At 38.4% G+C, this 12,372-nt stretch overlaps 1 long non-coding RNA gene across 1 annotated transcript; it reads left to right on the top strand.

Annotated features, from left to right (window-relative positions):
- The first annotated feature begins 5,976 nt into the window (after positions 1 to 5,976).
- On the top strand, positions 5,977 to 12,161 carry LOC134464585 (uncharacterized). Its single transcript, XR_010037955.1, has 7 exons — positions 5,977 to 6,275; positions 8,286 to 8,388; positions 8,511 to 8,609; positions 9,430 to 9,535; positions 9,887 to 9,988; positions 10,843 to 10,915; positions 11,308 to 12,161. It is a non-coding gene; the product is annotated as an uncharacterized LOC134464585 (long non-coding RNA).
- Positions 12,162 to 12,372: the final 211 nt, after the last annotated feature.

Here is a 12,372-nt window from a genome sequence, read left to right as displayed (position 1 = left end):
ACTGGTTCCAAGTACCAATGTGTATTACAGTTTTTCTTGATTGCTTTGACACAGTTGTCACTCCAAAAAGCACATTTTCATACCAGTTCACGCAACGGGCTAACCAGTTAAACCGATTCTCCAAACACAACATCTTTGTTTGCAAAAGGCTACTACGTTTCCAAAATATTTAACACATGCAATAAAAGCAAACTCTGTCTTCAGTCCAATACACAATGCATTGCAGTGTATAAACACTCCCAGTCAGTCATTACACAATGGTCGTAAAAATCCAAGACACGGCTATCATGTTGACACAATTTGCCGTTATTTAACACTGTTTTCAATTACATAACTTTCAAGCCAGTTCCATTGTTGTTTCTTTTACAGTTTTTGCCTACTACTTGCACACAATTTGCAAAATTTGGCTCATAGAGTCAAAACTCTACACACAAGTCAAAAACTCTCAACACTTGGAGATAAACCCTGCACATATATGCCAACATGAAACTTTGCTATCAAAACCTTAACATTGCCAGAAAAACTCAACAATCTTTTGTCAAAACCTCACTTTCATGTCAAAAGACACACATTAGCACCAAATGAGAAAACAAATTAGATCAACGTGAAAACAGTTGTCTACCTTATACAAAACACAGCAGTCTTTCTTTTTGTACCAGTCTATTCAGACTCACAGAATGTACTTCACAAGACCCCAAAATTCAATAGGCCTACTGTACATTACACAACTGCACCTTACAGTACAGGACATTAAACTGAAACAAAATATCTTAAACAGTACATCACTCTCAACACAACAGTGTGTATGTGAGCTTATGAACCATTTTTTGTGTTTATTCACAAATTTTCAAACATTTTAATATGATATAAATATGTGGTTGACGTCAACATGCTGTAATGAAAAACATAGTCTATATAGGCCTACTTTTTTGTTTGGGTATGAGGTATGAGGTTTGCTTACAGTAAAGTAGCGAAGTACAATACATTTCCAGACACAATATGCAGCTGACATCTACTATTATGTGTATTTCTACAAACTATCATGTTCATACCTAACATGTGATGATGAAGATAAAAGGCTACTCCTGCCATCAGGGTAGGTTTTACAGAACGTGAGTCAGTCAATGCCACTCCATATTCTACTCTTTAGTACCGTTGTGCAATTTGTTGTTTTGTTTGAATGTAGGAAGGTGTGAATTTAGCAAAGTAGCCATCAAAGTAAAACAAATAAATGCAAAATAAAATAAGTGCAATGTAATATAAAGAATGCAACTTTGTAACTGGCAGAATAGTGGTTAATTTTGAAAGCATGTGTTTTATTGTCGGTGCCTAAATCTTGTCATACATCCAGTGTGTTTTGTTTTTCTAGTGGATGTGTTTTCCCAATGATATTATGAGTGTTCACTTTTTAATGGAGTGTCTTATGAAGGAAAAAGTGTGCAGTGACCATGAGCAAGTGTGTAGCATAAAGCAAAACGTGTATTGCTGAATTGCTGCAACAGTGTTAAGCAGAACTTTTGTTTAAGGTACGGCACACTGTGTCTAAGTTATGTTACCAACAACTTAACAATAGGGTCATTCCATGTCAATTCACATGATTCCCTAGAATCTCCCCACATGACCCTCTCCGATTTACCCGATATCTCACATACAGGTACCCTTTGATGTCAATTGAAACAATACCAAGTATTAGCACCCTACGTCCAACGGTTGCAGAGATGAAGCCCTCCAAAGTTGGGGTGCCATGCCCACTTTTGAAGCCTGTGAATTGCATACAAAATTTACAAGCCGATTTTGACACCTCTGGTTTTAGTTTCAAGGAAGATACAGGCCTAAAAATCACCATGGCCCCTCAATATCACCCCGTCTACCAGATGATGTTCTTACAAATGGCATGCCTTGATTATTTTTGGCTATATTAAGCCTTAAAAACTGAATTTGTGAAAAGCATGATGAAGAGTCTTGCCATTTTGGGGTTCCAGAACTTGGACACTATGTATGCTTTGGGAGTTATAATTGATTTTCCGTCATATTTGGGAACTGTACAGTGTATTCCAAAATATTTAGGGCGCTCAGACTTTAAAAGATAAAATAGTAGGGACTCAAAAACAGCTTTGAGACAAAATGACCTTACGGTACCCTCTACTTCAGGCCTCAAATTAACCATGTGGGCACTTGATGACTGGAATGCCCTTTTAACCCCATGTACAGAAGCAGTGTATCAATCATTCAAGCTTGGAAAAACTTTGTTTTTCAAAGTTCTTCATATTAATCTTGGCCTTCAAAGTATATGTTTTTCTCTATATCTTATCACATTGTCTGTTTTGTCTGCTGCCATCTGCTGGTCTAAAAAAGTAACAACAGCGTAATGTTATAAAACAAAAGGGGCTGGGAAATCTTGCCCATAATTTACCAATAAAGCACTGTAATTATACAGTATATTGCTATATATTAATTATGATTTAAACAAGCATGATGAATATTTCTAGTTCAAATAATTTCCTAAGTGTGACTGCTTAATGCTCAATCATGATGCCAGTCTCAAGATGGCCTCAACCCTGCACTACATTTCTACCAGACATGGGGGTGGGTGTGTCCTGGTAGAAATGTAATCATGATTGAGCATTCTGCATAATGCTTGTTAAAATCATAATTAATATATAGCAATAGGCTGTAGAATTAAAGTGCTTTATTGGTAGCCTAGCGAGCTTAACCCCTAGGGGCGTCTAGATTTCTAGGTTACTTTATTGGTAAAATATGGGCAAGATTTTTCAGACCCTTTTGTTTTCTTACATTGCACTGTTGTTACGTTCTTTGACCAGCAGATGGCAGCAGACAAAACAGACACTGTGATAAGACATAGACAAAAACATATACTTTGAAGGCCAAGATTAATATGAAGAACTTTGAAAAACAAAGTTTTTCCAAGCTTGAATGTTTGATACAGTGCTACTGTACATGGGGTTAAAAGGGCGTTCCAGTCATCAAGTGCCCACATGGTTAATTTGAGGCCTGAAGTAGAGGGTACCATAAGGTCATTTTGTCCAAAAGCTGTTTTTGAGTCCCTCCTATTCCATCAATAAAAGTCTGAGTGCCCTAATATCTTTGGAATACACTGTACAGTTCCCAGATATGATGGAAAATCAATTATAATTCCCAAAGCATACATAGTTTCCAAGATCTGGAACCCCAAAATGGCAAGACATTTCATCACAGTTTTCACAAATTAAATTTTTAAGGCTTAATATAGCCAAACATAATCAAGGCATGATATTTGGAAGTACGTAATCTGGTAGACAGGGTCATATTGAGGGGCCATGGTGATTTTTAGGCCTGTATCTTCCTTCAAACTAAAACCAGGGGTGTCAAAATCTGCTTGTAAATTTTGTATGCAATTCACAGGCTTGAAAAGTGGGCAAGGCACCCCAACTTTGGAGGGCTTCATCTCCACAACCGTTGGACGTAGGGTGCTAATACTTGGTATTCTTTCAATTGACATCAAAAGGTACCTGTATGTGAGATATCGGGTAAATCGGAGAGGGTCATGTGGGGAAGGCGTGTGAATTGACATGGAATGACCCAATATGCTATTTTTGTCTAAGCATCAGCCTATAGTGTTCAAGCAGTAGGCAAATACTGTACTTAGCCACTGACTCTGCTTGATCAGGATCTACTGACTGAGAGATAACGGGCCCAGTAAATGCTTTGCATAAAGATTTGAGTTGTGTGTCTTTTCTCATGTAAAATTGTCAGTAGGCTAGGTAGTGGGTCCGTGTAACAATGTCCGTGTAACAATAATGTCTTATTGCAAATAATTGGATTGAAAATCAGAATGCTTTGATGAAGTTTTTGTTTTGTTTTTGTTTGTTTGTTTGTTTTCTTTTTTTTACAACTGTATTCAGAAATATACTAATGGCTGAAAATATGTGTAAAGTAAAATATGATGTTGCAGTAAGAGAATGCACTTACAACAAATTTGCAAAAGAACTCCATGCCAAGAACAAACAAGAAGACACTGTGTATAAAGACTGATTGCTAAATTAAGATTTGTGAGAAGGAGTGTCAAATAGGTGCTCTGGTGTATTCACACAACTGACGGTAGTTTCTAAAAGTCAGGAGTAGATTTTTTCTGTATGGTTATCAGAGCTTAAACAATGAAATGTGCACTACTTAAATGGCACATGTGTTAACTGTTTAGCAAAAACTGTGTTATATGAATGGGAAATATGTCAAGTGAACAAGAATGTGTTCACACATATGCACAACGTGTCTTTTGCTTTGCTGAAATAGTGATCATGACGACTTTGTGTGAGTCAGTTTAAAAAATTGTGTTAAAGTGATCAAGAAAAACTGTAAAGTGGTGATAGCTGACATCGGCTCTCTGACTTCCATGGCTAGGTCTCGGACCCAAAACTAGACAGCCGGCTCAGGGGCCTCTCATGCCGGGTAACATTGGCATGCTATGAATGGGCAGATCCATGTGAGCTAATTGTGTTCTTGTACTGGTTGGCCTTGGAACTGCATCTCAGAACAGGAGGCATCCCTTTTCCCCTGCTCCTTCTTGAAAATCCCTGTTCGTTGTTATGATTATTTCCATAGTTCATTTGAAAATAACCTCTGCTTCTATTAGGCGCAAGCAAGTCTCATTTTGCCATTGCAGATATCATCCTTGCTTTCCTTGGTTTAGAAGCCTAACTAATAGTCCCATTCATTACATTTTCATTTAGTAGACTTCCATTGACAAACTTCATGTAGAAGACGAAAGAATGATGTGGGGTATGCGCCACATGTGTTGGTTTGACTATTATGCCCATTTGTTGGTTTGACTATTATGCCCAAAACATTAATGGATTTTGGAATTGATTGAAGTGAGAATGATGATTTGGTTGACAGGGACAATCGGAGAACAGTGAACTCTGTGAGATCCACGCTGATTGGCGGAGGTAATGAAGTCATGTTTTATAGGGTGGATTTGGCGGCATGATTGTGTAACCTGTTTCGTACTGCTCTGTGAACTCCACTGACAATATCTGGGAGAGCAGAGCTGGATTCGTTTTGAAACAATTGCTTCTTGAGTGCGTCACATCTATGAAAACACGGCACAGTGATCGACCCGCTTTATTAACAAATATCACTGTTCAGTACACCTGTGAGTGGACAATCTGCAGGCGGATCAGTGCAGAACACAACAGATCTGCTAAGCAGCTAGCAGTTGTGACATTCATAAATTCACCCTCCAAAGCAGGAGCCTCCGATGAAGAGCAGTGTATGTGTTTGAAGATGATTCCTTACCAATCAGGACAGCAACATCAGAGCTGGTAAGAGATGACACTACTGGTGTTGCTAGATAGTAGGCCTACATGACCATATATAGTGTATGTACTGTAGTGTAGTTGACCATAGTTGAATCACCTGGTTCCTATCACCCTCCCACAGTTTCAGATAACCCATAATTCCTACATCAGCACCTTTATTATAGATGACTCTCAACATACAGATACCTACCCCCCCCCCCAAACACACATTCCATATTAGCACCCAACCCCAAACCAGATACAAGTCAGCCCAACTTCTCCGTAGCTCCGTAGCTCCGTTGCTCTCTCTCTCTCTCTCTCTCTCTCTCTCTCTCCCTCGCTCTCTCTCCTTCTTGCTCTCTCTCCTTGTCTATTTTCTATTTTTGTCTTTTTCCGGTTTCTTTTGTTTCACTCTTCAACAATCTTCCTTTTTTCCCGTCTGTTTTCCATTTTCGCTCCATTTTCCATAGCCATGTGTGTGCTATAACTTCTGTACTTAGGAGTGACAAGTCCATTTTATGATTGATTACAAGGGAAAATCCAAAACGAATGAATTATATCATACACAAACACTGTGTAAAAGAAATAATAAAATCTAGAAAAATTTACTTAACCCTGCACCCTTAAAAGAGATTGGTTAAAAAAGTGACTAATCTCGTTGGTTGAGGCAATGTTGGTCAAATTAACTGTGACATTGGTAACTATTAAACAAACAAATTGGTTATCTAACAACTAATATCATTGGTTAAGAACAAATTGGTTGATTTAACAAAGATATTGGTTAACTTTAATAACAGATTGGTTGAAAAATGACTAATATCATTGGTTAAGCAAATGTTAACTAAGAGATTGGTAACTGACGCAGGTCTGACGCTCAACGTCAAGTACGTAACTCTGCTTCTCAATTTTCTGACAAAGCCGCCATCTTGGTGCTGCAGGAAAGCCGTTTGAGATATTGGTGGAATTCAAACACTTTGTGAGGTAAGTTCGTTTATTTTCAATGTTTCGTTAATAATTTCAAGACAATGCCAAATATACAGTGAATAACGAAACAGTTTCTTGTTCAGGATGGTAATTTGCAATGAATTTGTCTTCAGACCATACCTCCGCTAACAGGCCACTATTACCGGTATAACTACCGGTATGCTAACTTAGCCCTAGGTTGTTTTCACAACTTTGTTGGAAAGTTTGTGTTTTGTTAGAAACAAACTCTACGAAATTTACAATATAGATTTGCTCCGAAAGAGCTATAAAACTTGTCCAGTGGTGCCAAAACACCCATGTCAGAGTCAAGACCTAGCTAAATGTCCGCTAGCAACATAGCTATCAGTGGTTTCTGGAGGAGGGCCGAAGGGAGTGCTTCCCCGCCGGCCAGAGATTGTTTGCGCCGGCCTCTTCACCTGAAAGAGCTAGCGCTGCATGATGAGGTGGTTCGCTAGCAACAATTAGCTATAGTCTAACGGTTAAATCATGTTGCCTTTGTTGAGGGATGTTTGAAATAGGCCGATATATTCATAACTGAATATTGGTTTCTTGTTAGAAACGAACACATTTTGGATATAATTTTGTTCTGAAGTTACAACATGCCAAGTTAGTGTTGTAAGACTGTTGGCGCCAAAGTTAAGAGCTAGCTAAATGTCCGCTAGCAACATTAGAGCTAGCCAAACTGAATAATGAATCTCTTGTCCGCTAGCAACATTAGCTAGCTAAAGTCTTTTTTTTGTTAGAAACGAACTCCCTTTGAGTATAATTATGCTCTGAAGATATCCAGTTAATGTACTTGAGCCAAAATAAAACACAAATACCAGAGAGAAGAGCTAGCTAGAAGTTCGTTAGCAACATCAGCTTATCTTTTAGCTGACTCAGAAGCTTGAAGTAGCCACAACTTATGCCTGATTTTTATTGTTAGAAACGAACTCATTTTGACTATACACTTGCTCTGAAGTATGTTTTAACACATGTGCCTTTCCCTGTTCGTTGTGTAAAGGAAGTGAGTAAGTAAACTGATTCTGAACTTGTTATTGTGCACACAGTGTGCTGTTTTGTCCCATTCTGTTACTGCCAACTCCGTGGGCTGTTCTCTCTGTTCAGGGAGAAACCACTGTCAGCCATCAGATCGTGTTCTTTTCAATAAATAGGCATTACCTATTTGACAGATTTCTCCTGAAATAATGAGCCCAGAAACACCCAGATGTGTAGAGTGCTTAATTTTTGGCTTGATCAAAGATGCTTAATTTGTATGGTTACTGCAATAAATATTTAGATTTCTTTGCCCATCCTTTTTGGATCTACTAGTAGGCCTAGTGATTTTAGAGGTCTTAACACGTGGGCTATGCATGATTTCATTTCAAGTGATGGGTAAAATATCCAGAAAGATATATAATCTGTTCTTTTTGCCCTCTAGTTTAGCACACTGAATTCTTTGAGCCATCTGGTGTCAATCCGTGTGGGAAAATGATCAATGAAAACAATTTAAGAAATGCATCTTATAGATGTTTCATATTGTAGGCCTATTCAGTAGGGATGGCACAAACCGCACCGAAAACCGAAACCGTACAATTCACACACATACCGAACCGAACCGTCCAATCCATCGCAAACCGCAATTCATGTACTGCCCAGAAAAATATGTAAAACAGAGATTCTAGGAGTATCTTATCCAGTCTCTCTGATTAAAACATTAGCGTATTAGACCAAATCAGAGGATGACACAATTAAAATCACACCATTTTCCCATTAGTGATAAGTCCGATTCTATTAGCCAGTGCACCATTTATCATGAACTAAAAAAAAAGAACCGTAGAGAACCGAAAACCGTGACCTTGACACCGCGATATGAACCGAACCGTGAATTTTGTGAACCGTACCACCCCTACTATTCAGCCTATTGTGTCATGGTGGTGTTATCATTTTTCAAACTTTATTTTTGTGTAATAATTAGGCATATTGATACATAATCATGTTCATGTTCTGTGCTGTCTTGCTTTGCAGATGACAGAATATTGCTGAAGGATCCTACATGGAAGCTGGCTGATTACACAGAGTGATTCCTCTGGTGTGGTGTACCTCAGAGAAATAAACACTGTTGCAAGAGGTGAGTTTATAAAGTCACACAAAACCTATCCATGTATTTTTTAAAAGTCAAAGTTCTAACTTGCTCTGTATTTCATGCTGTCAATATGAGATGCATACTAATGTTGTGTGTTATTATTGCAGCTGAGAAGATGGCCAAGATATCCTTATTGCTGGATGGTAGCTCTGGTCGTAGTGGACCATATCTGCAAATGCTTCTGAACATTGACAGAATTTCTAAAGGTTAGCAACCATTCACAAATTTACACCACATGTATGTGTGTTTCAAATGTCTTAACAGTTTGAAGCACACACTGTTAATCAGAGATGCGTCCTGATCATGCCGTGTGTTATTTTGAGAGGATAGTTAAGGAATAATGGCAGCTGCCTGGTTACAGTACATTGATCCCCTTTGTAGCACCATGTCTAAAATGCTGAGAAAAATCAGTTTGTAAATGTAAGCATTTTTTTATAACTCTGCACCAAATGTGTGTTTCAAATGTCTACTATCTAATAGTCTGAATAACACACTCATACATGACATGACCAATATGTTATGTGCTCGGAGCGGCAGTTTACAAACGCACCCTTAGTGCCTTCTGCTGTTAGGCCAATGGCACTGAGCCCACCGTTTCATTGATTGGAGTATTTGGGTTACATTTTGTCAATTTGTTGTATTTTCCAGGATCGTTGAGGACTCCTCCTCTATGCGTGACATCTTAGATTAGATTTAGATTTAGATTTAATTTCAAGTGATAATATAAAATATCCAGAAAGATACATAATCTGCTCTTTTTGCCCTCCAGTTTAGCACACTGAATTCTTTGAGCCATCTGTTGTCAATCCGTCTGGGAAAATAATCAATGATATAAAACAAACAAACAAAAAAAACATTTTACATGTATACAGACATGTATCTTTTAGATGTTTCATACTCTAGGCCTATTCATCATCATATTGTGTCGTGGTGGTGACGGTGTTATCATTTTTCATTATTTTCTTGTAATAATTAGGCCTATAAATGCATAATCATGTTCATGTTTTGTGCTGTCATGCTTTGCAGATGACTGAGAATATTACTGAAGGATCCTACATGGAAGCTGTCTGATTACACTGAGTGATTCCTCTGGTGTGGTGTACCTCAGAGAAAATAAACACTGTTGCAAGAGGTGAGTTTAAGTTCATGAATTCACACAAAACCAATCCATGTCAGGGCTTTTTCTGAACGGGGAAATAGGGGCGCTCCACCCTCATACCTCCGTGGGTGCACCCTCATACTTTTATTTTTATATATACATATTTGAGCACCCCAAGTAAATTTCTCATTGACGGGGGACGGGGGGGGGGACCCCCCCTTCACCCCTGAAACCTGCCATGATGCTCCCTCATGCCAAAAAATCCTACAAAAAGCCCTGCATGTATTTTTGTAAAAGTCAAAGTGCTAAACATGCTATGTATTTCATGCTGTCAATATGAGATGCAAATTAATGTTGTGTGTTGTGTGTTAATGTTGTGTGCAGCTGAGAAGATATCCTTATTGCTGGATGGTTGCTCTCTGGTCGTACTTGAGCCCCCTGGACCATATCTGCAAATGCTTCTGAACATTGACAGAATTTCTAAAGGTTAGCAACCATTCACAAATGTACACCACATGTATGTGTGTTTCAAATGTCTTAACAGTTTGAACCACACACTGTTAATCAGAGATGCATCCTGTTCATCTTGTGTGTTATTTTGAGAGGATAGGTCGCCAGCGACCCTATTCACTTGCTGAAAATGCTTAAATACATCATAACAACATTGCTATGACATTACATAGAGCCATAACGCTGCACTACAGAGTTAAGGATGGCAGCTGCCTGGTTACAGTACATTGATCCCCTTTGTAGCACCATGTCTAAAAATACTGGGAAAAAAAACAGTTTCTAAATGTACCGGTAAGCAAATTTTAATAAATCTGCACCAAATGTGTTTCAAATGTCTACTATCTAACAGTCTGAATAACACACTCGTACACAGTGGTGGACAAAGTAAAAGTACTTTTGTGGTGTAATTACAACAGTAGCACATGATATTACATAGCTGTTAAACCGTTTGCTCCAGTATACCTACCTATTGAGATAGACTGTGTTATTACTGAAAACAATAAAAACCTAACAAGAACCCACCACAAACTCAATCCAACCTGTGCAGAATCAGCTTGTCGTAAGACAAGTACATTGGTCTACTTTTTACTCAGATAAGTTACCTGTGTTGGAAAGAAACTGTTTTTTGTTTTGTTTTTTTGTTTTTAAACTTTTACTTTTACTTTGTCCACCACTGCTCATACATGACATTACCAATTGTTGTGTGCTCAGAGCGGCAGTTTACAAACGCACCCTTGGTGCCTTCTGCTGTTAGGCCTATGACACTGAGCCCACCGTTTCATTGAGTGGAGTATTTGGGTTACGTTTTCTCAATTTGTTGTATTTTTCAGGATCGCTGAGGACTCCCCCTCCATGCGTGACATCTTTGAGAAATTTCCACGCTTTCTGGAGATGCCAAGTTTGGTACGTCTGCCAGACATTTTTTTAACCTTTATTTAGAAAGAACAAGTCACGATATAGTTGTGTGCATTGTTGATTTTGGCTATACTTGGTGTTAATTAAGCTTCCTGATACTGCATGATTTATACCGTTCACTCAGTAGAGTAAAGCTTTCTATATAACCTGTTAAAACAGGGCGTTATAAATTTTGTGGTTACCAGAATGGCAATTACTGAGCATTACTAAAGGCCCTATGTTATGTCATAGTAGAGTAGTACTGGCAATTAACCTTTCAATGACTATTACAGCATGTTTCAGATGGTATGGCGTGCATTATGGGGCTAAGCACCATTGATGTATCTCTCTCTCTCTCTCTCTCTTTCTCTCTCTCTCTCAAATCTTAAAAATTCTTTCAGACTGGAACCAACTTTGCATCCCTCGGCACTGACACTGAGAAGGTTTCAAGGACCCCACTACTAGGAGGCGAGAGTTTGACACGGCAGTGTCATCACTGCCATGGATGACAATGTAACCATTCCTGTTGCTGATTGCCTGACTTGCGCAGTGACAAGCTTTTGATGCTCTGCTGGGTGTGTAACTTGGCATATCCACCACAGTTTAACTCTGTTTTTGCCTCTTTTGAATATGTGTACGATATAACCATCTCAACCAAAAAGTGGGCCAAGGTACTGGAACATTTCTCACTTCAAGTTGCTCTGTAGTCACTGGACATTTTTTAAAACATCTACGCAAACACCACCACTCCACACCATGTGTATTTTAATTACTTCTGATTCCACTGACATGCAGACTACATCCTATGCAGATTCAGGTAATTTACCTGGTACTGGAGAAACAGCATTGTATGCCATTCTAAGTGATACTTGCCTCCTTGTTTTGCAAAAATGTACTGTTCTTTGAATATAACTTAAAGTAAGATCATGTTGACTCTGAGGTTTTCTCCGGTTGTCAAGCACAACCTTAACGTTTTGTAAGTAAGTAATAGTCACAGGATATGCATGCATTTGTAATTTGAATTTTCGTCGAAAACGGCTCACCAAGCATAAAATGTTACCTCTGCTTTTGATTTTTCTTTTTTTTTTTAAATGTCCCTTAATACCAGCCTGTCTTTTTGTTGTGTCCACACAACTTTACCATCATCAGTGTTGGGAAGGAACAGATTGCTGTAAGTTACTGTATCCCCATCCTTTCAGATCAGTGCTTTAAAGCCTTTTGAAATTAAATTGTTAATAAACTTTGTGAAAACAAACTCAAATCTTGGTTATTGGTTATGATTGATATAGCTTTGAAACTGTTAATTTGGAGTGAAGTAATTGCAGTGTCCATCTAACCAAGCAAATCGGTTAAAATTTTAACCAATATCTGTGTCGGACACATATTAATCGAACAAATTGGTCAAAACAACCATTGGGGGATTGGTACATTTTTGACTTATAAAGATTGGTTAAACATAACCAATC

Source organism: Engraulis encrasicolus, chromosome 15, assembly GCF_034702125.1.
Source record: "Engraulis encrasicolus isolate BLACKSEA-1 chromosome 15, IST_EnEncr_1.0, whole genome shotgun sequence".
NCBI classification, from domain to species: Eukaryota; Metazoa; Chordata; class Actinopteri; order Clupeiformes; family Engraulidae; genus Engraulis; species Engraulis encrasicolus.
The sequence above is the reverse complement of the archived record's forward strand: the minus strand, read 5'-3'. Positions and strand labels throughout refer to the sequence as shown.